Source organism: Giraffa tippelskirchi, chromosome 6, assembly GCF_054371585.1.
Source record: "Giraffa tippelskirchi isolate mGirTip1 chromosome 6, T2T-mGirTip1v1.2.pri, whole genome shotgun sequence".
NCBI classification, from domain to species: Eukaryota; Metazoa; Chordata; class Mammalia; order Artiodactyla; family Giraffidae; genus Giraffa; species Giraffa tippelskirchi.
In genome coordinates, this window is record NC_137280.1 from 120,762,751 (window position 1) to 120,788,249 (window position 25,499).

Here is a 25,499-nt window from a genome sequence, read left to right on the forward strand (position 1 = left end):
GTCTATGGGGTCGCACAGAGTCGGACACGACTGACGCGACTTAGCAGCAGCAGCAGCAAGAGTAGCAAAGTTGTATCTGACGATGTTTTTATTTACACTTTATACAGGACTAGGAAAATCGCCAACTGTCCATGTCGAAAACAATTATTTTATTATAATGTGGGTTGATTTGGTTAGTGGAGACTACCAGTGGCTATCGTGGCGGTGGGAACTAGCCGATTGCCAGTCCTGGGCCCGGCCATGGACGCGAGATGCCTCTGGTAGATCGCAAGCTGGAGTTTGCTGGCGCCGAGCCAAGCGCGGAGGCTTCCTCCAGCCGCGGGAGCCAGGCGGCCCTTCCCTCGGTCGGTCCCGCAGCGGTCACTCGGCCGCTTGCGCGCATGCGCCGACCCCGCGGCGTCCTCCCCGGTTCCTTCCCTCCTTCATCCGGGTCCTGGGCGAGCGGGCGCCGTGCGCGTGTCCCGCTGCCGCGCTGCTAATAAAGTTGCGCTGAGGAGAAGCGCAGCGACGGCGCCGGGAGAGCGCGCGCCGCTGGCCCGTGAGTGAATGTGGGGCCCCGGGACGGGCGGGCTGGCGAGTGGGACCGTGGGCTGCAGGCTTTGCCCGGACGCGGTTCTGCCCTAGCGGCCGGACTCGGGCCGAGGCGGGGGCGGGCGGAGCGGAAACCACCCGGGCCTGCGGGGCGGGAGGTAGGCCGAGACCCGGCCTGCCGGGGTCCAGGCGGGCGGCGATGGTGCGGCCCGTCCGGCTGCGGAGGCCTTGCCTGCCCCGGGGGCGTCCCGAGGCGGGGCCAAGGCTGGCCCTGGTCCGGGCTCCGCCGTTACCACCCGGCCTGTGGCGGTAGGCGTTCAGGACGCCCTCGCGGGGATCCCTGGCCCCACTTCTGTCCGGTGGAGCGGTTTGCCCTGCCTTAAGCGAGCGCCACCCTCAACACACACCCCTGGTGGGACTGCCGAGCTTGGCTGAGCAGCTTGGTCGGCTACATTGCAAAACCGTCCAGTGGCTTGATGAATCCGTGCCGCCGCCGTCGCTTTGTGTTTCAGAGATAAGGATCCACTCTTATCGGTGGGAATTACACCCCGGGCAGTTGTGACCTGCTGCTGCACTCAGCTGGTAGTTAGACCCGGTTTCTGCCACTTGCCATGCCAGTTTCCATCATTGCAAAGATTTCTTCTACTTTGTGTAAACTTTTGCTGCAAGGAAAACGACAAGCAGTATCTGTTTGCCTTCATCATATTCAACCCTTGCCGGGGTCTTTCACTCTAGTGTCAGGGCTCAGATTCATATTCGGTCTGCCCCCTCCCCACGCCCTCCCTCTTCTCTTCCCCTTTCAGCTGCTGTTATTACGTGGAGTTTGGAGCCTAAGCTTTGAAAACTCCCATGTGGCGCCTGTCTTAAGTCGGAGCATGCTCAGTAGCCAAAACAGATTTTGGTTGCAAAAAAGAACTGGGGCGAGGATAGTCGGGTATTTGGACCTTCGCCCACTTCCTAACAAAATGTTCCAATTCTGGTTTGGATGGCATTGGAGAGTGGAGCTGTAGGCCAGCCCAGAGGTGAGGAATGCCTGAACACCCTGGGCCAGATCTCTATCTTGATTGTAGAGACATTGTTTCCTGACCAGCTGGAGGTCTAGAGAGAGACAGGGGGAAAAGCATTCCTGGCTGCCCTGCATTTATGTGGGTGTGGTACTAAGTGTATCTTGTTTACCTTATCTTTCTGTGGAAAAAGTTTTGAAGTTTGGTCGGTTTTGTCACATCATGCCCGTTGCCTAGTACCCCCCAAAGTGTTCTTATTTAGTAAAAAGCCTGGATAGGTGGGAGGTTGTGGCTTGGACTCACAGAAGTTGAGAGGAAGGGATACTGAAGTTGCTGTTTTCAAATTCTTTCGAAAATTCTGTTTCTAAACTTGAGTAGTTAAATTTCCTTAAATTAGAGTACCCAAACTGCCGGCAGTCAGTTAGTTTTTAAACTTTAATTTGAAAGCTAAATGGTTGAAAACCTTAGTCCCAGTAAATTGGTAACTTTCCAAGCAGTTTAAAATTGTTCCTAGGTGCCAGTGTTGTGGAAGACAAAACCTAGACACAATGTGAACATTATTGATCTGAATATTTTTATGAGTGTGTTCCAAATAAGGAATTTTTTTTATAGTTCTAAGGGCTTCCCTTGTGGCTCAGATGGTAAAGAAGCTGCCTGCAATGTGGGAGACCCGGGTTCCATCCCTGGGTCAGGAAGATCTCCTGGAGAAGGGAATGGCTACGCACTCCAATATTCTTGCCTGGAGAATTCTATGGACAGAGGAGCCTGGTGGGGTCCATGGGGTTGCAAAGAGTTGGACATGACTATGTGCGACTAACACACATACACATATGGATCTAAATAAATTATTTTATATTCTTCCTCTTATTGGTACTCTGGTAACTTTTACCCCGCTCTAAGATGAATCCAAGATTACAGAAATACATAACAGTTAAGAAACAAGTTTAAAAAGTGTAACTTTCATGAGAGTTGTGTTTACTACGTTTAGATTTTTTAAATTTAACTTTTGCATGATTGTCTCCATAGCATCCTCCTTTCTTCCTTCTCTACCTTGCTGCTCCCTCAGTGTGCCTTTCCTTTCACATAGCTGCTTTTATCACATAAACTGTACCTATTTATTTTTGTTAATAAAATCCATCTGTCATTTATGCCTCCATTTTTTCAGATCACAGATGAAATAGACTATAAAAGTTAGATGAACCTTTCCAACTGACTGTCTTCTTAGATTTTAAATGCATCCAATGATATAGTTTAGTTAAGAGAACAGTGAACTGGAAAAGAAAAGAATAAAATATTTTTGTCGGTTCTGTGCAGATTTGGTGGAATTATCTACTTGTCTGGTTCACAGGGTTAGGCGCCACAAAAATGGGTAGATTGGTGTGTGCTGCATTTCTTTCCCCTCTGGCAAAGTCAGTTTTAATTTCAGTGGGAGACAGTGGCAGAATGTTGTTACTAATGAGGTTTGAATCAGATTGTTTACTGGTTATGTAACATGTTGCTGGGAGTATTATTAAAAGTTGCCTTCTGTATCAAGGTAGAGGCAAGTAAATTCTGCTTACCCTCTTCAGTGGGTTTTAATTCTTGGCTGAACCTGAAGCACATTAGACTGTAACCATAATTATTCCTGGGTAGCCTGTCTGTTTCCTGTTTTCATCATGAACCCAAACATTATGATTTGCAGTGATGATCTTTTTTGTGCCTTGTGTTAAATGAGGCAGTATGTTTTCTCTTCTGAAAAGAGATTTGTAACTTGGTCAAATCAAAGGTGGTAGCTTCTTGTGTTTTGAAGACGAGGCTGTAAAATATGAAACTTCTAAAAATCTCTTAGTAACTTGAAATACTATTTTTTAAAAAATGTATTTAATACATATTGTTTGAGTGTTTTTATGTAAATTTTAATGTTACCAGTAGTATGTATAGCCTTTGAATAAGAAAGCCCTTGTTGTTTATGACTTATCAGTGTTTATTATTACCAGATGTATATGTTGATTTAGTTGACTTGAGAACTTTTTAGGATATAGCTGCCTTTATTCCCCTGATTATCAGTTTTCCCTGTTCTCTTTATTTCTAGAGTGACTACATTCCTAGTCTCTTCGTGTGCTTCATACTAGCACAAAGAAGAAACTGAAATAGTTTATTTCTTCAAATGTTACAGCTACCTTAGGTCTAATGGTTTGCCGTTATACTAATAAGGTCAAAGACAATGGAGAAGATTTCCTTTTATAAGGGACAGTCTTATAAAAGCCTGAAGGATGATTCTTATTTCTACCAGTCTGGATATTTTGGAGAAAAGATTATTTGGGGGTAGGACCCAAGAAGACTGTACAGAGGTAGAATGTTTTCCCCACCAAAGATGGTGATGAATGTCCTCAAAAAGCCTGTCCATATCCTTTTACACTTTGATTTTCTGCTTCCATAGTTAATAGAACAATAGTAATTGAAACTCTCAGTGCTGGCTTATCCAATTCATTGCCATTACCTAGAACTCTGAATCTGAGAGGTACATTTACTACTTGGAAGGTTAAGATATAAAATTCTTTTTGAAAAATTGTTAAAAGCTAGATTGTTGTTAGGACCAACTAGTTTTTCAGTCTCATATTCCAATATCTTTCAATGTTTCACAACTTTGAAAAGATGGGGTAATTACACAGTTACTATTTTTTCATAAATAATCAGCTAGTTAGTTCTTCACTCTGCAGTTTTGATACTTTTTTGCCTTGGGCGCCTAGGTGGGAAGATATTTGGCCCCTTTTTATTAGAGAAGTGGTATCAGTGACTTTTCTTTCTGCTTTTATTGTATTCCTAACTTGGTTGTGACAGTATTTTAGAAGAAAGTATTCTTTATTAGATGGTTCCATGTGTGCAATACTGTAATTGTAATTCATTTTTGGAAGTCAGTTGTTAAAGTGCCTTTTGTAAATAGGATTTGCTTTTGAATTCTTTGGTACACCAGTCTTTGCTTATAATGTGTATATATATAAATTACAGAATGGTATACTCTGGAAGTTTGAAAATGGCCTTATCTGTTGTGGGGTTTAACTGGATTTTTCCTTTTTGATGTCCATATATGTTGTTTTGTTACTATTGAAAATAATATTAATAGTAAAAAAAAGACTGGTGTCACCTTCCCACCTTTCTTTGAACATAGCAGCTGGAGTCCTGTAAACAGTCTTACACTTTTTAAATTTAACTATGATCTCAGAATATGGCTGGTACTTTTTCAAGGCAAGCTTTGTTTTGATCACTTCTGTTTTCATGATGTGTTAGGATCTGCCTAGCATCGTATCTGGTAGACTATAACTTGAGATCTAGTTATTCTGGTTTGTGTGTTTCTAGGAAAAGAGGGGCACTGCAGAACTTTTTCAAAGCTAGTCTTTCATTTTTTTTTTACCTTCTTCACATCTTTCTGCCCACTCAAGTGAGTAAATGAGCTTATCTGGAAAATGTCTTCATAAAGATTTGAAATATATGTTGTGTACACAAGTTAGCACTTTGTACTCCAGAGAGACATTTTGTAACATACTGATTTGGTATCTTCTCTTGGTGATTTTATAATTTAAAGGAAAGCGCTATAAAGATTGACCAGCTCTATGTCTATTCCTGTGCCTACAAGCCTATGCAGGTATTCTCAGACACATTTGGTAGCAATGTCAGAAATCTTGCAGGCTCTGTGGGGGTGAGTGATACATCTAGATCAGGCCCTGCTTAATTAGAGGACTTAGAGAAGCAGGTGAGGTTTAAAGAGTGATTAAAAACTGGGAAACAAAAGTCTGGATGTGGGAGATAAAAAAAGACTTGTATGGGCACAAAGAGAGCCTAGGTAAGAGTGTTATGGTGTGAGAAGTGTCAGCTGTCATGTGTTCAGCTCCTGAATGGCTTTGAAATCACTATGAGAACTTTGGATGTCTTTGGAAATTTGGGAACCATAATTGGGAAAAGTGATGATTTAAGTGTTTCTCTAGGAAAAGGATTTTGGTGCCCATGTGATTGTATTTCCTCTTCTTTTTAGATGATCTAGTAAAGAATAGGTTTTCTGAATCTAAGAGAGCTGTGGGGCCAGCTTGTTCTTGGTTTTTTTCTCTTATCTGTTTGCAGTCATGGATGTGGCTTACGCATTTTATAGTGATTATATACCTAGGTCTAGGATTGGTTTGATAGTGATGACGGGTGTCTACTTTTGCTAATACTTGGTGACTAAAGATGTTAGAACTACAGGGGTAAGACATTTGTAAAGCTATACCCCCACCAACCACAAAAAAGTTACCTCTGAATGTGTATAGGCAAAGACTTTCCCCCATTGCGGATGGTCCTAAGGCCCTTGGTTCTCAAACCTACTGCAGAACCTGGGAGGTAGGGCCCTGCTGTCAATGAATCTGAATTTTGTGAAATGGTTATGAAGGATTTGTTTCTTTAAAACCCCCATCTATAATTCTTCTGTATAGGTTTGGTTGAAGTGATGGTGGCTTGTGACCCATATGCACGTTTATTTGCAAGTGTTGATGTGGTCAGGAGATTTCCTTTTGGCTAACAGTGTTGGGTGAAATTTTTGGATTGGTTTGCTTGCCTTTTATTTTGGATTGCAGCAAGTAGAGAGATGTTGGAGCAGAAGATAAAGGAGCTGTTTCTTTGGATTTTGCTTTGAATCTGGGCCTGAGCAGTGTGTGTCTATATGTCTGTCTGGCTGGGAAAGACTGTTGAGGGAGGTTTGTGTGTATGTGTTTATGGCAGGTCAGGAGGTTCTAGTCAGGTAACTTGAAGTAAGAACAAGACTTGGTTTCTTGACATTAATAGCAATTCATTTGTATGGAAACCTGGTTAAGTTTAACAACATTTTCTTCATACATTCAGTTTATGTAAAATCATCCTTTAGCTTCTCTATCAGCCTCCCCTAAATCAACCCCATTCTGGTAGCCCAGGTTGACACCTTGGAGTCATTTTTGACTCCTCCGTTCTCACATTCCCCTTATCTCTTCCATCAGGAAACCTTTTGTCTCCCAAAACATGTGAAATTGTCTACTTCTTACCACCCCGCTGCTATCATCCTGGTCTGAGCCATCATCATCTCTTACTTATATTGCTGCAACCCTGAACTGATCTTGGTCTCCCTGCTTTCTACCCTTGCTGCCTCCATCTCCACCCGTCCCCATTCTGAACATGTGGGCTAGAGTGATTTTTTTAATAATATAAGTCTGAAAATGTCATATCTTCACTCAGAGCTCTCAAATGGATATACATTTCACTTATAGTAAAGCCCAAAAGCCCTTATATTACTTCATGGCTTTCTTACCTGTTTGACTCCATTCGTTGTTTTCCCCTTCTTGTTCACTTATTGTCAGGCTTCATGGTCTTGTGGTTACTTGAATGTGCCAGACATGCTTCCACCTTGGGATTTTCACATTGCCTGTTGCCTTTGCTTGTGCTAGTTTTCCCTTAGATATCTGCCTGGCTCAGTCTTGGGTGCCTTCTCAGTGAGGCTCAGCCCAGCCACGCTGTTTAAAATTACACCTCTTTCATAGCACTCCTGATCCACCTTCCTCTGTTTTATTTTTCTCCATTGCATTTTTCACCTAACAACTATCCTGTGTCACTCGTTTATTGTACTTTGTCTGTCTCCCCTCACTGGAAGGCAAGCTTTATGAGGACAAGGATTTTGGTCCCCTTTTATTCATGTCTATATTCTCAGCTCCTATACTGCTCAGTTCAGTCACTCAGTCATGTCTGACTCTTTGTGACCCCATGAACTGCAGCACACCAGGCTTCCCTGTCCATTACCAACTCCTGGAGCTTACTGAAACTCATGTCCATTGAGTCAGTTATGCCATCCAACCATTTCATCCTCTGTTGTCCCCTTAAATCTGCCGCCATCAATCTTTCCCAAGATCAGGGTCTTTTCTGGTGAGTCAGTTTTTCACATCAGGTGGCCAAAGTATTGGAGCTTCAGCATCAGTCCTTCCAGTGAATGTTCAAGACTGATTTCCTTTAGGATTGACTGGTTGGATCTCCTTGCAGTCCAAGGGACTCTCAAGAGTCTTCTCCAACACCACAGTTCAAAAACATCAATTCTTCGGCACTCAGCTTTCTTTATAGTCCAACTCTCACATCCATACATGACTACTGGAAAAACCATAGCTTTGACTAGACAGACCTTTGTTGGCAAAGTAATGCCTCTGCTTTTTAATATGCTGTCTAGGTTGGTCATAGCTTTTCTTCCAGGGAGCAAATGTCTTCTAATTTCATGGCTGCACTCACCATCTGCAGTGATTTTGGACCTCAAGAAAAATAAAGTCTGTCACTGTTTCCTTGGTGTCCCCATCTATTTGCATGAAGTCATGGGACTGGATGCCATGATCTTAGTTTTCGGAATGTTGGGTTTTAAGCCAACTTTTTCACTCTCCTCTTTCACTTTCATCAAGAGGCTCTTTAGTTCTTCTTCACTTTCTGCCATTAAAGGTGGTGTCATCTGCATATCTGAGGTTATTGATATTTCTCCCAGCAATCTTGATTTCAGCTTGTGCTTCATCCAGCCTGGCATGTCACATGATGTACTCTACATATAAGTTAAATAAGCAGGGTGACAGTATACAGCCTTGACATACTCATTTCCTGATTTGAAACCAGTCTGTTTTTCCATGTCTAGTTCTAACTGTTGCTCTTGACCTGCATACAGATTTCTCAGGAGGCAGATCAGGTGGTCTGGTATTCCCATCTGTTGAAGAATTTTCCACAATTTGTTGTGATCCACACAGTAAAAGGCTTTGGCGTAGTCAATAGAGCAGAAGTAGATGTTTTTCTGGAACTCTCTTGCTTTTTCGATGATCCAGCAGATGTTGGCAATTTGATCTCTGGTTCCTCTGCCTTTTTTAAATCCAGCTTGAACATCTGGAAGTTCATGGTTCATGTACTGTTGAAGCCTGGCTTGGAGTATTTTGAGCATTACTTTGCTAGCATGTGAGATGAGTGCAATTGTGCGGTAGTTTGAGCGTTCTTTGGCATTGCCTTTCTTTGGGATTGGAATGAAAACGGACCTTTTCCAGTCCTGTGGCCACTGCTGAGTTTTCCAAATTTGCTGGCATGTTGAGTGCAGCACTCTCACAACATCATCTTTTAGGATTTTAAATAGCTCAGCTGGAATTCCATCACCTCCACTGGCTTTGTTCATAGTGATGCTTCCTAAGGCCCACTTGACTTCGCACTTGAGAATGTCTGGCTCTGGGTGAGTGGTCACAACATTGTGGTTATCTGGGTCATGAAGATCTTTTTTGTATAGTTCTTCTGTGTATTCTTGCTACCTCTTAATGTCTTCTGCTTCTGTTAGGTCCACACCATTTCTGTCCTTTATTGTGCCCATCTTTGCATGAAATGTTCCTGTAATACACCTCAATAAATAGTTTTGAATGAATAACTTGAATGAATTTAACAAGTCCTGTGCATATGCTTAATACTGTTTTTTAAAGATTACATTCTAGTGGGAGAGTTGAAAATCAAGAAAACCAACAAATACTTACAATTTGGTAGTAGTGAAGGAAATGAATATAGTTTTAGATAAGAGATTAGGGAAAACCTAGTTTATATAGAGTTAGTGGGTTGATTAGGGAAGGTGTCGGGGATGATAGCTAAAGCTGAAACCTGGAGAGCTGGACATTAGTGGTTGGAGCTTGAAGAAAATGATCCAGACAAAGAATAGCATTTGTAAAATCAGTGAGGTGTAGAAAATATTGCAGTACAGAAAGATAAATGCTTTTGAAAAATTAATTCTTATTATTATTTATTGGAAGCAGAAAGTATTTGACCCTATCTTTAATTTATTTTTCTTAAATTTCAGCCTCCAAATTTGTATAACTCTAAAATTACTGAAGAGAATTCTTTTGAAGTAAAAATGACTCTTATAAATCCTCTTTAGTAAGAATTTTAATATAGTTGAGGTACATCTGCACTTCCATTTTAAAGTTGGTTTTCCTGGTAACTATATAAGAAATTCATGTTTATTTTAAGATGTGCAGAATTGCATGAAGCAGAAAGTAAAAAGTACCCTGAATCCCTTCCTACCCCATGGCTAATTCCTTTCAAAAGCTTTGTATTCACATTCTCTTTCATTCATTAGACAAATACTTATTGAGCACATGTATCGCTTTGCTTACAGTGATGAGCAAAAACAGATATGGTTCCTCTCATTTACATTCTTGCCAAGTTGGACTGGTAAATGTAAAAACATATATACGTTAAGTGCTGCAAAATAGAGATATGTGACACAAAAAGTGTGTATAATAGGTGAGTTTCACCTAGGCAAGGCAGTCTGGGAAGGCTTCCCTGAAGAAGGGATGCTTGAGCTGAAATAGAAGTATGATGTGTGTGTGTGTGTGTGTGTGTGTGTGTGTGTGTTTTGTAATGTGATAGATTCTTTTGTAATGCCTGATATCTCTTAATTTTATTGCTGAGGTGCTACTGTATTCTTTGGATTTCCAAGGTACTGCTCTGTATTGTTTTTGTCTGGTTGATGGTTGCAGTTTTTCAGGAGAATTTCAGGGAACCTGACACACACAAGGATTTCTAAAGCTCATAATTAAATACCAGTTTTCTTTCTAGCTGTCTGAAATGACAATACTCATCAACGAAAGAATCAGCTATTAGATTGGTGCAAACGTAATTGCGGTTTCAGACCATGAATTTTAAATCATTATAACTAGGCTCAAATACATCTTTATTAGTCAAAATAGGAACCATTATAATCAGTGCATTTTTGCCAGAGAGAAATAAGTTTATTCCTGTAGCATAAAAATTCATGCCTCAAGATTGGACAAACTCTTGGAAAGCATTTTCTGCGTCTTGCTGGTTGTGGAAGCTTTTTCTCTGCAGAAAGTTGTTGAGACGCTTGAAGAAGTGGTAGTTGGTTGGCAAGAGGTCAGGTGAATACGGCAGATGAGGCAAAATTTCGTTGCCCGTTTCTTTCAACTCTTGAAGGCAATGGTTGTTTGACATCAGTTGGGTGTTGTGTGGAGACAAATTGAGCCCTTTCTGTTGACCAGTGCTGGCTGCAGGTATTGCAGTTTTTGGTGCATCTCATCTACTTACTTCTCAGATGTAATGGTTTCACTGAGATTCAGAAAGCTGTAGTGGATCAGATGGGCAGCAAACCACCGAACAGTGATCATGACCTTTTTTTTGGTGCAGGTTTGGCTTTGGGAATTGCTTTGGAGCTCCTTCTCAGTCCAACCACTGAGCTGGCCATCGCCAGTTGTATAAAATCTGCTTTTCATCACATGTCACAATCCAATAGAGAAATGGTTCATTGTTGTTGCATAAAATAAGAGATGACACTTCAAAGCAGTGATTTTTTAAAATTTTTTTGACTTTTATTCAGTTCACGAGACACCTACTTATCAAACCTTTTCACCTTTCCAGTTTACTTCAAATGCTGAACTACCATAGAATGATTGACATTGAGTTCTTTAGCAACTTCTTGTGTAGCTGTAAGAGGATCAGGCTTTTCAGGTGGCACTAGTGGTAAAGAACCTGCCTGCCAATGTAAGAGACATAAGAGATGTGGTTCATTCCCTGGGTTGGGAAGACCCCCTGGAGGTGGGCATGGCAACCCGCTCCAGTGTTCTCGCCGGGAGAATCCCATGGACAGAGGAGCCTGGCAGACTAGAGTCCATAGAGTTGCAAAGAGTCGGGCATGACTGAAGAGACTGAGAACACACACAGCAGCTTCAGTGATGCTCTCAGTTGGTCATTACCAACTTCCGGTGATTGGCCACTATGCTCCTCATCGTCAAGGCTCTTGTCTCCTTTGCCAAACTTCTTCAACCACCACTGCACTGTACATTCATTAGCAGTTCCTGGGCCAAATGCAATGTTGATGTTGTGCATTGTCGACACTGCTTTATGACTCATTTTGAACTCAAATAAGAAGATCACAGGCTTCAGCAATACGTGAACCGTGAAATTCCAGATGTTCAAGCTGGTTTGAGAAAAGGCAGAGGAACCAGAGATCAAATTGCCAACATCCGATGGATCATCGAAAAAGCAAGAGAGTTCCAGAAAAACAACTATTTCTGCTTTATTGACTATGCCAAAGCCTTTGACTGTGTTGATCACAATAAACTGTGGAAAATTCTGAAAGAGATGGGAATACCAGACCACCTGACCTGCCTCTTGAGAAACCTGTATGCAAGTCAGGAAGCAACAGTTAGAACTGGATATGGAACAACAGACTGGTTCCACATAGGAAAAGGAGTACATCAAGGCTGTATATTGTCACCCTGCTTATTTAAGTTATATGCAGAGTACATCATAAGAAATGCTGGGCTGGAGAAAGCACAAGCTGGAGTCAAGATTGCCAGGAGAAATATCAGTAACCTCAGATATGCAGATGACACCACCCTTATGGCAGAAAGTGAAGAAGAACTAAAGAGCCTCTTGGTGAAAGTGAAAGAGGAGAATGAAAAAGTTGACTTAAAGCTCAACATTCCAAAAACTAAGATCATGGCATCTGGTCCCATCACTTCATGGCAAATAGATGGGCAAACAGTGGAAACAGTGGCTAACTTTATTTTTCTGGGCTCCAAAATCACTGCTGATGGTGATTGCAGCCATGAAATTAAAAGACACTTGCTCCTTGGAAGGAAAGTTATGACCAACCTAGACAGCATATTGAAAAGCAGAGATATTACTTTGTCAACAAAGGTCTGTCTAGTCAAGGCTATGGTTTTTCCAGTGGTCATGTATGGATGTGGGAGTTGGACTATAAAGAAAGCTGAGTGCCGAAGAATTGATGCTTTTGAACTGTGGTGTTGGAGAAGACTCTTGAGGGTCCCTTGGACTGCAAGGAGATCCAACCAGTCCATCCTAAAGGAGATCAGTCCTGGGTGTTCATTGGAAGGACTGATGTTGAAGCTGAAACTCCAATACTTTGGCCACCTGAGCTGACTCATTTGAAAAGACCCTGATGCTGGGAAAGATTGAGGGCAGGAGGAGAAGGTGACGACAGAGGATGAGATGGCTGGATAGTATCACCGACTGGATGGACATGGGTTTGGGTGGACTCCGGGAGGTGGTGATGGACAGGGAGGCCTGGCGTGCTGCAGTTCATGGGGTCTCAAAGAGTCGGACACGACTGAGTGACTGAACTGAACTGAAGATCACTCAAATTTGCTTTTTGTCTACCATCATTTCCATCAGTTCAGTTCAGTCACTCAGTTGAGTCCGACTCTTTGCGACCCCATGGACTGCAGCACGCCAGGCCTCCCCGTCCATCACCAACTCCCGGAGCCTACTCAAACTCATGTCCATCCAGTCGGTGATGCCATCCAACCATCTCATCCTCTGTCGTCACCTTCTCCTCCTGCCTTCAATCTTTCCCAGCATCAGGGTCTTTTCCAATAAGTCAGTTCTTCGTATCAGGTGGTGAAAGTATTGGAGTTTCAGCTTCAGCATCAGTCCTTCCAGTGAATACTCAGGACTGATCTCCTTTAGGATTGACTGGTTGGATCTCCTTGCAGCCCAAAGGACTCTCAAGAGTCTTCTCCAACACCACAGTTCAAAAGCATCAATTCTTTGGTGCTCAGCTTTCTTTATGGTCCAACTCTCACATCCATACATGACTACTGGAAAAACCATAGCTTTGACTAGATGGACCTCGGTTGGCAAAGTAATGCCTCTGCTTTATAATACGCTGTCTAGGTTGGTCATAGCTTTTCTTCTAAGGAGCAAGTGTCTTTTAATTTCATGGCTGCAGTCACCATCTGCAGTGATTTTGGAGCCCAAGAAAATAAAGTCTGTCACTGTTTCCATGGTTTCCCCATCTATTTGCCATGAAGTGATGGGGCCGGATGCCACAATCTTAGTTTTTTGAATGTTGAGTTTTAAACCAACTTTTTCACTCCTTTTTCACTTTCATCAAGAGGCTCTTTAGTTCTTCTTCACTTTCTGTCTGCCATAAGGGTGGCTTCATCTGCGTATCTGAGGTTATTGATATTTCTCCCTGCAATCTTGATTCCAACTTGTACTTCCTCCAGCCCAGCGTTTTTCATGATGTACTCTGCATATAAGTTAAATAAGCAGGGTGACAATATACAGCCTTGACGTACTCCTTTCCATAGTCTAAAATAAATGTAAGATACAAGCAAGTAATAAGTCATTAGTAAAAAACCATTAAAATGATGTATAACATAACCACATTTATTTAAGAATGTTTTCCAATATCAAATGACAAAGTTCAGCAATGCAAAACCACAATTACTTTTGCACCAACTGAATATTCAGGTCTCTGTAAACCAGAAGTAAACTATAGAAAGCCAAAGTAATAGCAGATAATGCTTTCACAGTTATTAAGTCCCTCCAAGTTGTAAGAAGTAGTACATATTCTTATCTACTCAGTTACTGGCCTTCTGTGCCTGCTATATATATTGTTTACCCTGTTTTAATACTGCCTCTCTGTTGACTTAGCATATGAAAATCCAGAGTAAAACTAAGTGATATGGGGCTTCCTTGATGGTCCAGTGGTTGAGTCTGCCTTGCAATGCAAGGGACACAGATTTGATCCCTTTTCTAGGAGGATCCCATATGCTGCAGGGCAGCTGAGCCTGTGCGCCACAGCTACTGTGCCCAAGCTCTGGAGTCTGCGAGCCATGACTACTGAGCCCATGGACCACAAGTGCTGAAGCCTGCGTGTCCTAGAGCCTGTGCTCTGCAACAAGAGAAGCCACTGCAACGAGGAGGAGCCTGCACACTGCAGACAGAGAGTAGTCCGCATTCACTGCAACTAGAGAAACCTTGCGCAGTGACAAGAGACCCAACATAGCCAAAACCAAATAAATACATTACAAAAACAAACAAACCACTAAGTGATGTGCTAAACAGCACATGAAGCTCTTCATAGAATCTTCTCTTTTTTCTGGTTACTCTTTATGCTCTTTGAGATTACAGATAGTGTCTTTTAAGATTTAGTTCCTAGTATAGAGTATTCCTGGCAATGAATTTGTCTGAATCAAATTCAAATCTTACTCCTCTTTGTATCCTCCTCCAAATTTGTATATTTATTCCTTCTCTCTTGAGCTCTAATTACACATCTGCTTGGACCAGTGCTTGCTTCCTTATACCCATCCCTCATCACCTTTTTACTTCGCTTGGCTATAACTAGAATCCCCTTTTGGGGTGAGTGGTGTCTGATTCTTTCAGCTTTTAGACCTTTGTCTTTCTTAGATTGCCCCATTTCTCTCCTCAGTGGTCGGTGAGCCCTGTGGGCTGTGTGTTTGTCTGTCCCTCACATTTCTCCCGCCGTTAGCCCTTGTCTGTGCGCCTCCGTCCTGTGTGTCTCCGTCTCATGGTTGGGTTACTGACGTGTTTTCAGCTTATGCTCTCTGCCCCTCCTGGGTAAGCCTTTACTCGTCTATGTGCTGTTGCCATTTTTGTCTTCCTGAAATGCCTCTTTGAATGTATCTTTCTGCTTACAGGATTACTTCTAGCAGCCCGACCCCTTTGCTTTTGTATTCAGTCTTTCCTTGTTCGGCTTTCATTCTGTGGTGGTGTCTTTCCCTTTAGCTTCACAGTCTAGCTGATTGTCTCCTCCCAGTCTCTTCTGCCTCATTTGGTTTAATGATACATGGGTTTCCCTTATTCCTGTCCTTGATTACCAACTGGGCTATGACTTATAGATTGTCATATTTCTTTTTGGATCTTGTGATAGACGTCCCCAAAATTTGTGCTAGTATCGTGAACTGTTATCCACACCTCATCTTTAAAACTTTCTTTTTTCACTTAGGTGCTGTGTGTGTGTGTGTGTGTGTGTGTGTTTAGGTTAGGTGCTGTGTGTGTGTGTGTGTGTGTTTAGGTGGGGGAAACAGGAAGCCTGTCAGAGATAGGTTACTCTCATAGCTCATTTGGTAAACAATTCGCCTGCAATGCAGGAGACTCCGGTTGATTCCTGGGTTGGATTCCTGGGTTGAGAATTCCATGGACCATATAGTCCATGGGGTCACAAAGAGTCAGACACGACTGAGTGACTTTCACATCACTAATTCCTTCTTAAGCAATCTTATTCATAACTGTGTAATCTTTTCACCTTTTCCTCCCCAATTTCCACTTATATTGGCATAATTCCGCTTCCTTTCTGTTCCTTTTAAGGTTCCCCTAAATAGAAGTTTCAAAGTGTTTGATCACTAGATTTCATTATATTCACTCAGATTGCAATATTGATGAGATTTGATCCCTGGATTGAGAAGAGCCCGTGGAGGAGGGCATGGCAATCCACTCCAGTATTTGTGCCTGGAGAATCCCATGGACAGAGGAGCCTGGCAGGCTATGGTCCATAAGGTCGCAAAGAGCTGGACATGAGTGAAGTGACTTAGCACACACGCAAGATTTATGTTACACAGATTATCCTATGTATTTCCTAATGGAGTGTTAGATTTAGGGGGATTCTGTGGGTTTTAAGGTAGAACTAGAAATTCTCTGAAAGGTGTCTTAGGCATTATTCAATTTTTTGTTGGGGCAGTTTATTTTGTTTTATTAACTTCTTTGTTAGTCTACCATCTATTATTGTAAGAAGACTTGGCTTTTCAGGAGAAGGCTCAGTTTGATATTTAACATTCAAAAAGGCTGGGTTAGTGTGACTTCAGAAGAGCATAAAAGAGAAAACAGAATTTGCCTTCTATCCCCGCATATGCTATTGAAATGTGACTTTAGCAATAATAACTGTTTTGAAAGAGCTTCTCGTGGAGGATTTTTTGCAAAAGAAAATAATTCCATGATTTAAGTTCCATGATTTTGGTTTTCATAGGAACTAATTAAATCACATTTAAGGAGTAACAATAGATATGTTATTCCCAGTGGTGTTCCTTAGGGTAGCTTTAATGTGTTAGGTGGCCCAGCATAACAGAGGCACACAGGATTTGCTCAGAAGCCAGTTTTCATCTGAGGCATTGTCTTACGTATCTGGGCTATCAAATACATCTTCTCTTCTCCTTAGAGGAAAACTTGGAGGTGAGCAAGCCCTGGTGCACATGAATATACCAAAGATACAAAATATGGACTCTATGCTGAGTAGGTCCTTTGGGAGTTAGAAGAAACGTTTATTTTCCTTAGATAGTTTATGCATCATTAGGCAGTAGCCAGGCTTCTCTAGAATCAACTGAGGAATGTGAGAGAAGCTGTGAGGATTGGCAAAAGGGGAGGCAGGAAAGGAGAATGAGCACAAGAGAGAAAGAGAATAGTAGATATTGGTGGGAAGTGATGGGGAAACATCACAAAGTGCTTTGAGAAAGGGGGAAAGAAAAGGCTGCCTTATTTCTTATAAGATGTGCGTTATTTCACCTCATAATGTCTCTGAAATTGGGATCTGTCTGATAGCCGTTGGAGTCTGAATATTGCTGTTCACTAGGTGGCGGTTTTGATGTTGTTGTCATTGCACGTGCATGAAATCTGCCTTTGCTGTTTTATTGCTGTCGTTTCTCTCATTTACACCCTCTGGGAAGATCAAGCAAGGACCAGTATCAAAACTTGCAGGATGGGTGTCAGTGGTTTGAACTATAATCCAGGAGTAATATTGGAACATTCTTCAAACCTGCAGTATTGATGGCAGAAAGGTGATATTATGAAGCAAAAACTAAGTGATGAGAAAACATGGTGTGACAGTTTAATTTACAGCTTTCTCTTCCTTCAATATTCATAAAATAATGGTAGATTGACTTTGTATATTTGATGAAATTAAGTAGCCCAGCTGTGTATTTAAAAATCCTGATCCTGATGTAAAAAAATTTCATGATTATTACAACAGTAATGACTACAGTTTCCCTTTGCTGAATATGTACTATGCCAGGCACTGAGTTAAGTGTTCATCTCATTTAATTCTCAGGACTGATATTCATTATACAAAATAGAAATAAATGGAGGTTTAGGTGTGTTAGATCCAGAATTTGAACCCTAGTTCATTAGACCTCAGATCTAGTGTTTTTGTGTGTTAGAATACATATATTAATATTAATATTCCTATGTAGGTTAGCCTTATTGTATATTTCTAGCCAGTTTTCTTGTTCTGCTACCTATGTTCCAGCAAACTGAGCTGTAATATTTCCCCGTTCTGATAGATAAAGTCTCTGATTTTATGTCTTTATGGGAATAGCATTTATGCCTAAGATACAGCTACTTCATGCCTTTTGTCTTCCTCCATTCCCTTCCCCCAAAGGCCATCCCCTGAATTTCTTTAACATCCTGTTCACCCTAAGGGTATCTGCCGTTCTCCATGGTGTATTGCAGAGAGGGATGGGCACTTTTAGTTGATTATTAACTTGTAATTCTTTACAGTTAAGGTCTGGGCCTGATTTATCTTTTAGCCATTTAGCATCTAGTTTAGTGGCTTGCCCTTTTTAGTTATGCTTAGTAAACATGTGTTGGATAAGTAAGAGTATAAATCTGAGGTTAAGTGTAGCACGTTATTTGTGCCTTAGTTGACCCGGAAAGCATTGTAGAAAGGGAGCACAGAGGACCAGATTTAACTGCTCAGCAATCTGTAACCTCTAAAGACTTAAGTTACTGAATATAGCCTTTTTGAATTTTTCTCTATTACTTTGATAAGTTTAGCAATAGTATTAAAGAGTATTGTGGATGACTGTGAACACAATCAGCTGATTGAATTGAGGATGGGTGTTCTCAGTGTTTCTAAATTCATTTTATTTAGTGAAAGGTGAAGGGAGTGTGGAAAATTGAACTAACTTTTCAATGAGAGATTGAAAATTAAACCTTTTGGATACTAGAAAACCTAATCATACTCTAATTTTCAAAGGTATTGCAAGTTCACTTGGGGCTCATATTGCATATGCTAGCATATGCAAATCAAAAATTGTTATTTTAGTTTATTTTTATATACATAATGAAAAAAATTATTTCATAATGGGGGACTTTTGTGAGGATAGAGAATAAATCTATTGCTGTATCACAAGCACTCTGATACTTTTATTTCAGTTTATGAGCCAATATGTTACTTTTAAATACATATTTTACAGAAAAGATAACAAGAGAAAATTGCTCTGTTACATGAATATCATAAACAGTTTCACCCACAGTTTAACAGTTTTCACTTAGAAATATAAATGCTAAGTATTAAGAAAGTGAATATGTGAAATACAGTTGGGCATATTCTTAGAGTGTTAAATGGAGAGTGCAGAATATCAAGCAGTGCTGTGTTAAACCTCAGAAATGGCCAGAAGTTGGGGAGACTATATGTATGCAGAGAAAAAAAATTTAAGGAAGTAAGTATACCAGATGTTAATGTAGTGATTGTGGGTAAGTATATTTTATAATTAGAACATTTGTATTTGGAAAAAAAGTGTTTTAAAAGTAGCACATTATTCCATCATTTCTAAGATAATTATGTTCTTGTGATAAGTGTGGCAAAAATGTCCTAATGATAATTTAAAAGGCTTTGGATTAAATCTGCTATAATAAATGTAAATTTTATACAATAGTAGCAAACACTTAGATAGTCTTTTCATACCTCAAGAGTGACTGAGCTCAACAGAGAGAAGAATGAGTTAAAGTAGATTAAGAAGCTTAAGAAGCATGGGAATTTGCTATGTGACTCAGGGAACTCAAACAGATGCTCTGTGACAATCCAGAAGGGTGGGATGGGGAGGGAGATGGGAGGGAGATTCCGGAGAGAGGGGACATGGGTGTACCTATGGCTGATTCTTGTTGATGTTTGACAGAAAACTACAAAATTCTGTAAAGCAATTATCCTTCAATTAAAAAATAAAGTGGCAAAAAAGAAAAGTTGAAAGAAAATCACCAGGCCCTACACTAATGTATTTGCACATGTGTATTAAAATGCACAGTTAGGTGAATGCAAAAAAAAAAAGTTGATGAGCTATGTTAAGTGGTATAAAAAAGTCAGTTTGAAAATGAACACATTGGATTATCCTTGGTTTCTGAAACTGTGTGGTCTTATTTTTTGATAACATGTAATGATTTGAATGTTTTGGAGAAGTCTAGGAGATATGGAAGGTATTAATAGTAGATCTTGAAGGGGAGACCATTTCTTTGCAGGAGGCTTAGTGGGCAGTGTGTGCAGTTCTTAGGAACATAGGTTCTGGAGCTGGGCTGCTAGGGTTCAGTTCCTGACTTTGTTTCTTCCTATCTTTGAAAATAAACATCTAATTTATATAAGTTACATCTAATTTCCTTTCACATATTCTCTTATCTGTTAAATGAGAATTATGTAATTTACCTTATATGATTGTGTTGAGATTTCAATGATTTTCAGTTTATAGATGTTTGATAGTGCTTGGCATAGTGAAGTTTCAATAAATGTTAGTGGTATTATTATTCTTATCAGAGGAGTATTATTATCTGCTTTAGCAATTGCTTTTGTAGAAAGGAAACTATTCACATTCTTTTTTTTTGTTTTTGTTTTTGTTTTATTCACATTCTTAAAATGCTGTATTCTTTCAAGAAAGTTAAATGTCTAAAAGTCTACCTCTGTGGGTAACTTTTTAAGATCATTCATGCACTTCTGTCTTTCCATCAGTAGCAGCACAGCCCACAGTCTACACTTCCTATAGAGGGTTTTTAGCATGACACAGTAACAGAGGTTCATAATAATAACTAAGTCATTAAGAAAAACTTATGCTATATTTAGGTGTTCATGAGCCAATGATAATTGGTTCAGGAAAGCACTCATTCAAAATGAAACCACCTTAAATGCAGACCAGTATTTCTTAGTGGATCGTGAATAAAAGATCTTATTGGGACTTAATCTTAAAAAAACTAAAAATTTGGAAAATCATTAGGTTATAATTGTAAACATGCATTAAGTCTTATAATAAAGACTGAATTGAATGTAGATGGATAGGCCTAATTTTTCTCATAAAATAATTTAGTCGCATAATATCACATCCTTAATGTTTGACATTTGTGATACTAATATTAAGAGCATTTTTATTGTTGTGAAAATACTCGTAAAAATATGAATCGATTTCCCCAGGGACTTCTGTTAATCTGTTGATAGTGAAGTTATTGTTTCTGTACAGAGAATAGACTTGCTTACTGATCACTATAAAAGTGGTGGACTTCCCAGGCTCACTGTTCATCATCAGTGCAAACCTCTGGAGTACTAATAAAGTTGTTATGGACATGTACTTGCCTTTTGGTTGACATAGCACTTGTTTGAGTTGGATGCATACCTAGGAATGGAATTGCTGGGTCATAGGGATCCATGTTTAGCATTAGTAGATGTTGTCAAACAGTCTCCCAAAGTGGTTGGGCTAATTTATATTTCTGTTGGGCTAACAGAATAGGTGAGAGTTGTTTTGATTGTCATGAACATCTGCTTTTTTTTTTTTTTTTTTTTTAATTCTAGCTATTCTGGTGGATGTAGAGTGATACTTCACTGTTTTGTTTTTTTTTTTAATTTTTAAAAAATTTCTTTGGTAAGTAATGCTGTTGAACCCATTTTATCATCTAATGGCAGTTTTGATAACTTTTGTGAAAGTTCCTGATCAGGCCTTTTACTTATTCACTAGTGAATTTTTATGATCAATTTTGCTCCTTTTTTAACTTTGTAAGTTGAAACTTATAAAACAAGTACTTGGATTACTTGTGGCACACACCAGCTATACAGTTTGGAAAGTTACAAAACATTTTTAAAAAGAATTCTGTTAAACGTTTGAAGTTTTTAATCATTCTACATTTAAAGAGGTGAGGGCAAAGTTTGTCCCTTCCCCTTTCCCAGTGGTAGAAATTCATGTGTGAATAGCATGTTTCAGTTTATAAAACATGTATTACGTGTATGTTTAAGTGTGTTTTTAGTACTTGAGGCACACATTATTTTATTACTTCAACATTTTAATGACTTAGGAACCATCATCCCTATTTTATAGAAAAATCAATGGAGTTACAAAGAGTGATACCTCATCATGGTCATATACCTAGTAAAGGATAGAATCTGATTCTCTTCTATTTTCATTATGATACTTAAAAAATTAAAGTAGTGCATTTTTGAGTTATAAAATATTTATACACATAGAAAAATAGAGAAAATATACTGATGATTTGTCGGATTTTCTTTTAATGTAGTTTTAAAAGAAACACAGCTAAAGCTTTTCCATTCTTTCTTCAGCCTTCTTTCCTTCTTTCCCTGAAAGTAATCGATATTCAGTATCCTGAGATTGGTATATGTCATTTTCATGCATACTTTTATTCTCATCTGTGCATGTCTGTAAAGAACAATTTTTTTTGTTTTAAATTTTATGCTGTTGCTCTTATAAAGGTATTTTATATTTTTATGAATTGCTTTTTTTAAACTCTCATTCATTTAATGAACAAGCACTGTCCTTAGGTTCAGGGTTATATGATGATGGATAAGAAAGACAAGGCTACCTGCCAACTAACATTTTTGTGAGGAAGACATGTAGTTAATAAGTAAAATCAATATCATTATTATGAATGCCATGAGAGAAAATTGAGCAGGATCAAGGGATAGAGAATGATGTGGGAGTTGGATGTATGCTATTTTAGATAAAATAACCAGGGACCTCCTTTTCAGGAGGTGATAACCGAGCAGCTAAATTAATTGAGAGAGAAAGCCATGTTAAAAATCTGGGAGAGGAGAATGCCATAGGAGGGAACATCAAGTGCAAAGGCTTTGAGGTAGAAATGACTTTGGAGCATTTGAGAAATGAAAAGCCTTCAGGTGTGGGTAAGTACAAAGTTAGCTAAGAGAATGCTAAGAAATGAGATTGGAGGAGAAGCCAAAGGCTCAATTGTGTAGGTCCTATAAAGCAATGTTAAAGAAATTGGATATTGAGTGTAATGGGAAACAGCTGGATGATTTTTGAGCTGAAAGATGACATGGTTTGATACACTGTTTTTAGCTTTTTATTTTTGGCTTTGCCTTTGCAGCATGTGGGATCTTAGTTCCTTGACCAGGGATTGAATTCATACACACTACATTGGAAGCCCAGAATCTTAACCACTAGATTGCCAGGGAAGTATGGTTTGATACACTTTTAAGATTACTGTTTAAGATTCCAGATTACTGGAATTCGGTGTATTAGAAAACATATGAAAGCTCTGTAGAGATAGGGAAAGATCTTGATGATAACATTGTTTATACATTCTTCTGTGCCTTTTTTCAATATACCAGTAAAAAAGGTTATGATTATTTATATATCTGTATTTGTGTAAAATTTCTCTGGAAAGACATAAAAGAAATAAAAGAGGGATTCCCTGTGAGAAGGGGAACTGAAGATGGGAGAAAAATAGGAAGGAAGCTGACTACTCGATACTTAACATGACAAGAAAATAACTTAAAATTGTAACAGAAATCGTTCACATCTTCAGTATTCAGTCAGCCAAATTTTTACAAAGTTTCTCTCGCATAAAATCACTCAGAGGGAAATGAAGAGCTTTGCCAGGATGGCAGAAACCCTCAAGTTTCCTTCTAGTCAGTGCCCACAGCCTTCCTTTTAAAGGGTAACCACCATCCTGAGTCCTCATAGCATGCATTAGTTTCACCGGTTTGTTTTTTGTTTTGTACTGGCACTCTTAACTCCATTCTGTTCTATAGTAGATGATAGGTTATCAACTATTTGTATTTTAGCATTATGCCTCTGTTAACACATTATTGACCCCAGGGGTTTTTGTAGAAACTAATACCTGTAGCCAGTGATTTGTTACGTAAGTGAATGTTGAAACACTCTGGTCAGTAATGTTTAGGTAACAGAAGTATTAATAGGTCTCTGGTCTATAAGTTGTTAAAAGGTTAAAACAATACAGAAGCATATGGAACAAATCATGCAGGATCCCCTTTCTATTGCTTATCTCCCATTCCATGCCTCTCACTAAGAGGTAACTGCAGTTGGTAATTTAGTGTGTAGCCTTTTAGTCCTTGTTCTGGGTTTATATACACAAATAACTTTTCCCCCTTTTTTCTTGTTATTAAATAATATGGTTAGTATTTAATAGTAGTAGAGATGCTAGATTAGTAGTTAACATTTATTAGGGATGTTGTAGTAGTTAAGTACTAATCTAGTATCAGGTCTTCAAACTCCTCTGCTTCTGTCCCCCTCTTCTTCATTGCTTCGTACATGCTGTCTCTCATATACATGCTCTACTCTAGATTGCCAGGAGAAATATCAGTAACCTCAGATATGCAGATGACACCATCCTTATGGCAGAAGGTGAAGAGGGACTAAAGAGCCTCTTGATGAAGGTGAAAGAGGAGAGTGAAAAACCTGGCTTAAAACTCAATATTCAAAAAACTAAGATCATGGTATCTGGTCCCATCAGTTCAGCTCAATTGAGTTACTCAGTTGTGTTCGACTCTTTGCGACCCCATGGACTGCAGCACGCCAGGCTTCCCTGTTCATCACCAACTCCCAGAGCTTGCTCAAACTCATATCCATCGAGTTGGTGATGCCATCCAACCATCTCGTCCCCTGTCGTCCCCTTCTGTCATCCCTTTCTGATCTCATCACGTCATGGCAAATAGATGGGGAAGCAATGGAAACAGTGACAGACTTGATTTTCCTGGGCTTCCAGATCACTGTGGATGGTGACTGCAGCCATGAAATTAAAAGATGCCTGCTCCTTGGAAGAAAAGCAATGACAAACCTAGACAGAGTATTAAAAAGCAGAGACATTTCTTTGCCTACAAAGGTCCGTATAGTCAAAGCTATGGTTTTTCCAGTAGTCATGTATGGATGTGAAAGTTGGACCATAAAGAAGGCTGAGCCCTGAAGAATTGATGCTTGCTGTTGGAGAAGACTCTTGAGAGTCCCTTGGACTGCAGGAAGATCAAACCAGTCAATCCAAAGGAAATCAACCTTGAATATTCATTGCAAGGACTGATGCTGAAGCTGAAGCTCCAAGACTGGCCACCTGATGCGAAGAGCCGACTCATTTGAAAAGACCCTGGTGCAGGGAAAGGTTGAGGGCAAGAGGAGAAGGGGACGACAGAGGATGAGATGGTTGGGTGGCATCACCGACTCAATGGACATGAGTTTGAGCAAACTCCAGGAGACGGTGAAGGACAGGCAAGCCTTGCATGCTGCAATCCATGAGGTCACAAAGAGTCATATATGACTGAGTAACTGAACAACAACACTCTGTCTAGCCTTTGTTACATTCTAGTTTTATGGAATTAAGGTCTTAGTCAGCTGAGCCTGTCTGCTCTTTATCCTGGGAAATGCCCTATTCATACCTGCCCATGTATTTTTTTTATGTCCCGCTTTCCTTTGAAATTTTCCTTCTCATCTCAGACAACCAAATCATGCCTGTACTTTCTGACCCAGATGGCTTTTATCCTATATCCTTAGTGCTGCTACAACTGAAGTAAGCCTTTTTATACAGTTTGTTTAACTCATAACACTTTACACTCTGTGACCTGTTCCTGAAACGTGCTTTTGTTTTCTTGTTATATTTCCCTGGTTCAATGTAGGCAGTTTTGTTTTCCTGGTGAAAATTACCCTAAGAAGTGTTGGGAAAGACATACTGCCTAGGCTTGGGCATATCCATTCATACGTAAGGAGTATACTTTCACTTCCTTGCACCCTTCATCATATGGTTCCAGCACGCGGTCTGTATAGCCACTGCTGAGCATGTCTCTCACTTCCCAGTGACAGCAAATTACTTGGTGGAATTTGAATTTAGTGAAATGAGGTGTAAGTTTTTTTCTGCATCTGTGTGGTCTGACCTTGCAAGTAGGGAGGAGTCAACCTAATTGAAGATTGTGCAGTTCCTAGGGACAGGTGCTAAGAGGTTATGATACACGTTTCTTGGGAGTGGTGTACAGTGAATAAATGCTTGCAGCTCTTGGCCCTTTTTTGATCAGTGAAGCATTTTTTAATTAATATTTTTATTTCTAGAGGAAGAACTGTAGTTTTCCATAGCTCTGCAACCCTTTTCTCCTAAAGAGGAGTCAGTGCTCCTTTTTTTTTTTCTTTTCTGGATCAGCATCTAGAACAGTGCCTGGCA

General features: G+C 40.0%; 1 protein-coding gene across 2 annotated transcripts in view; it reads left to right on the plus strand.

The window, feature by feature from the left end:
• The first annotated feature begins 428 nt into the window (after positions 1-428).
• The window catches only part of SMAD5 (SMAD family member 5), a 59,310-nt gene continuing 34,239 nt past the window's right edge, over positions 429-25,499 (plus strand). The window contains exon 1 of one of the 2 annotated variants that reach the window (XM_081500630.1): positions 429-538. The gene's annotated coding sequence lies outside the window, so the exon portion shown is untranslated. Of the gene's footprint in view, positions 539-24,694; positions 24,858-25,499 lie in introns of those variants that run through there. The other variant, XM_081500631.1, reaches the window with a different exon arrangement.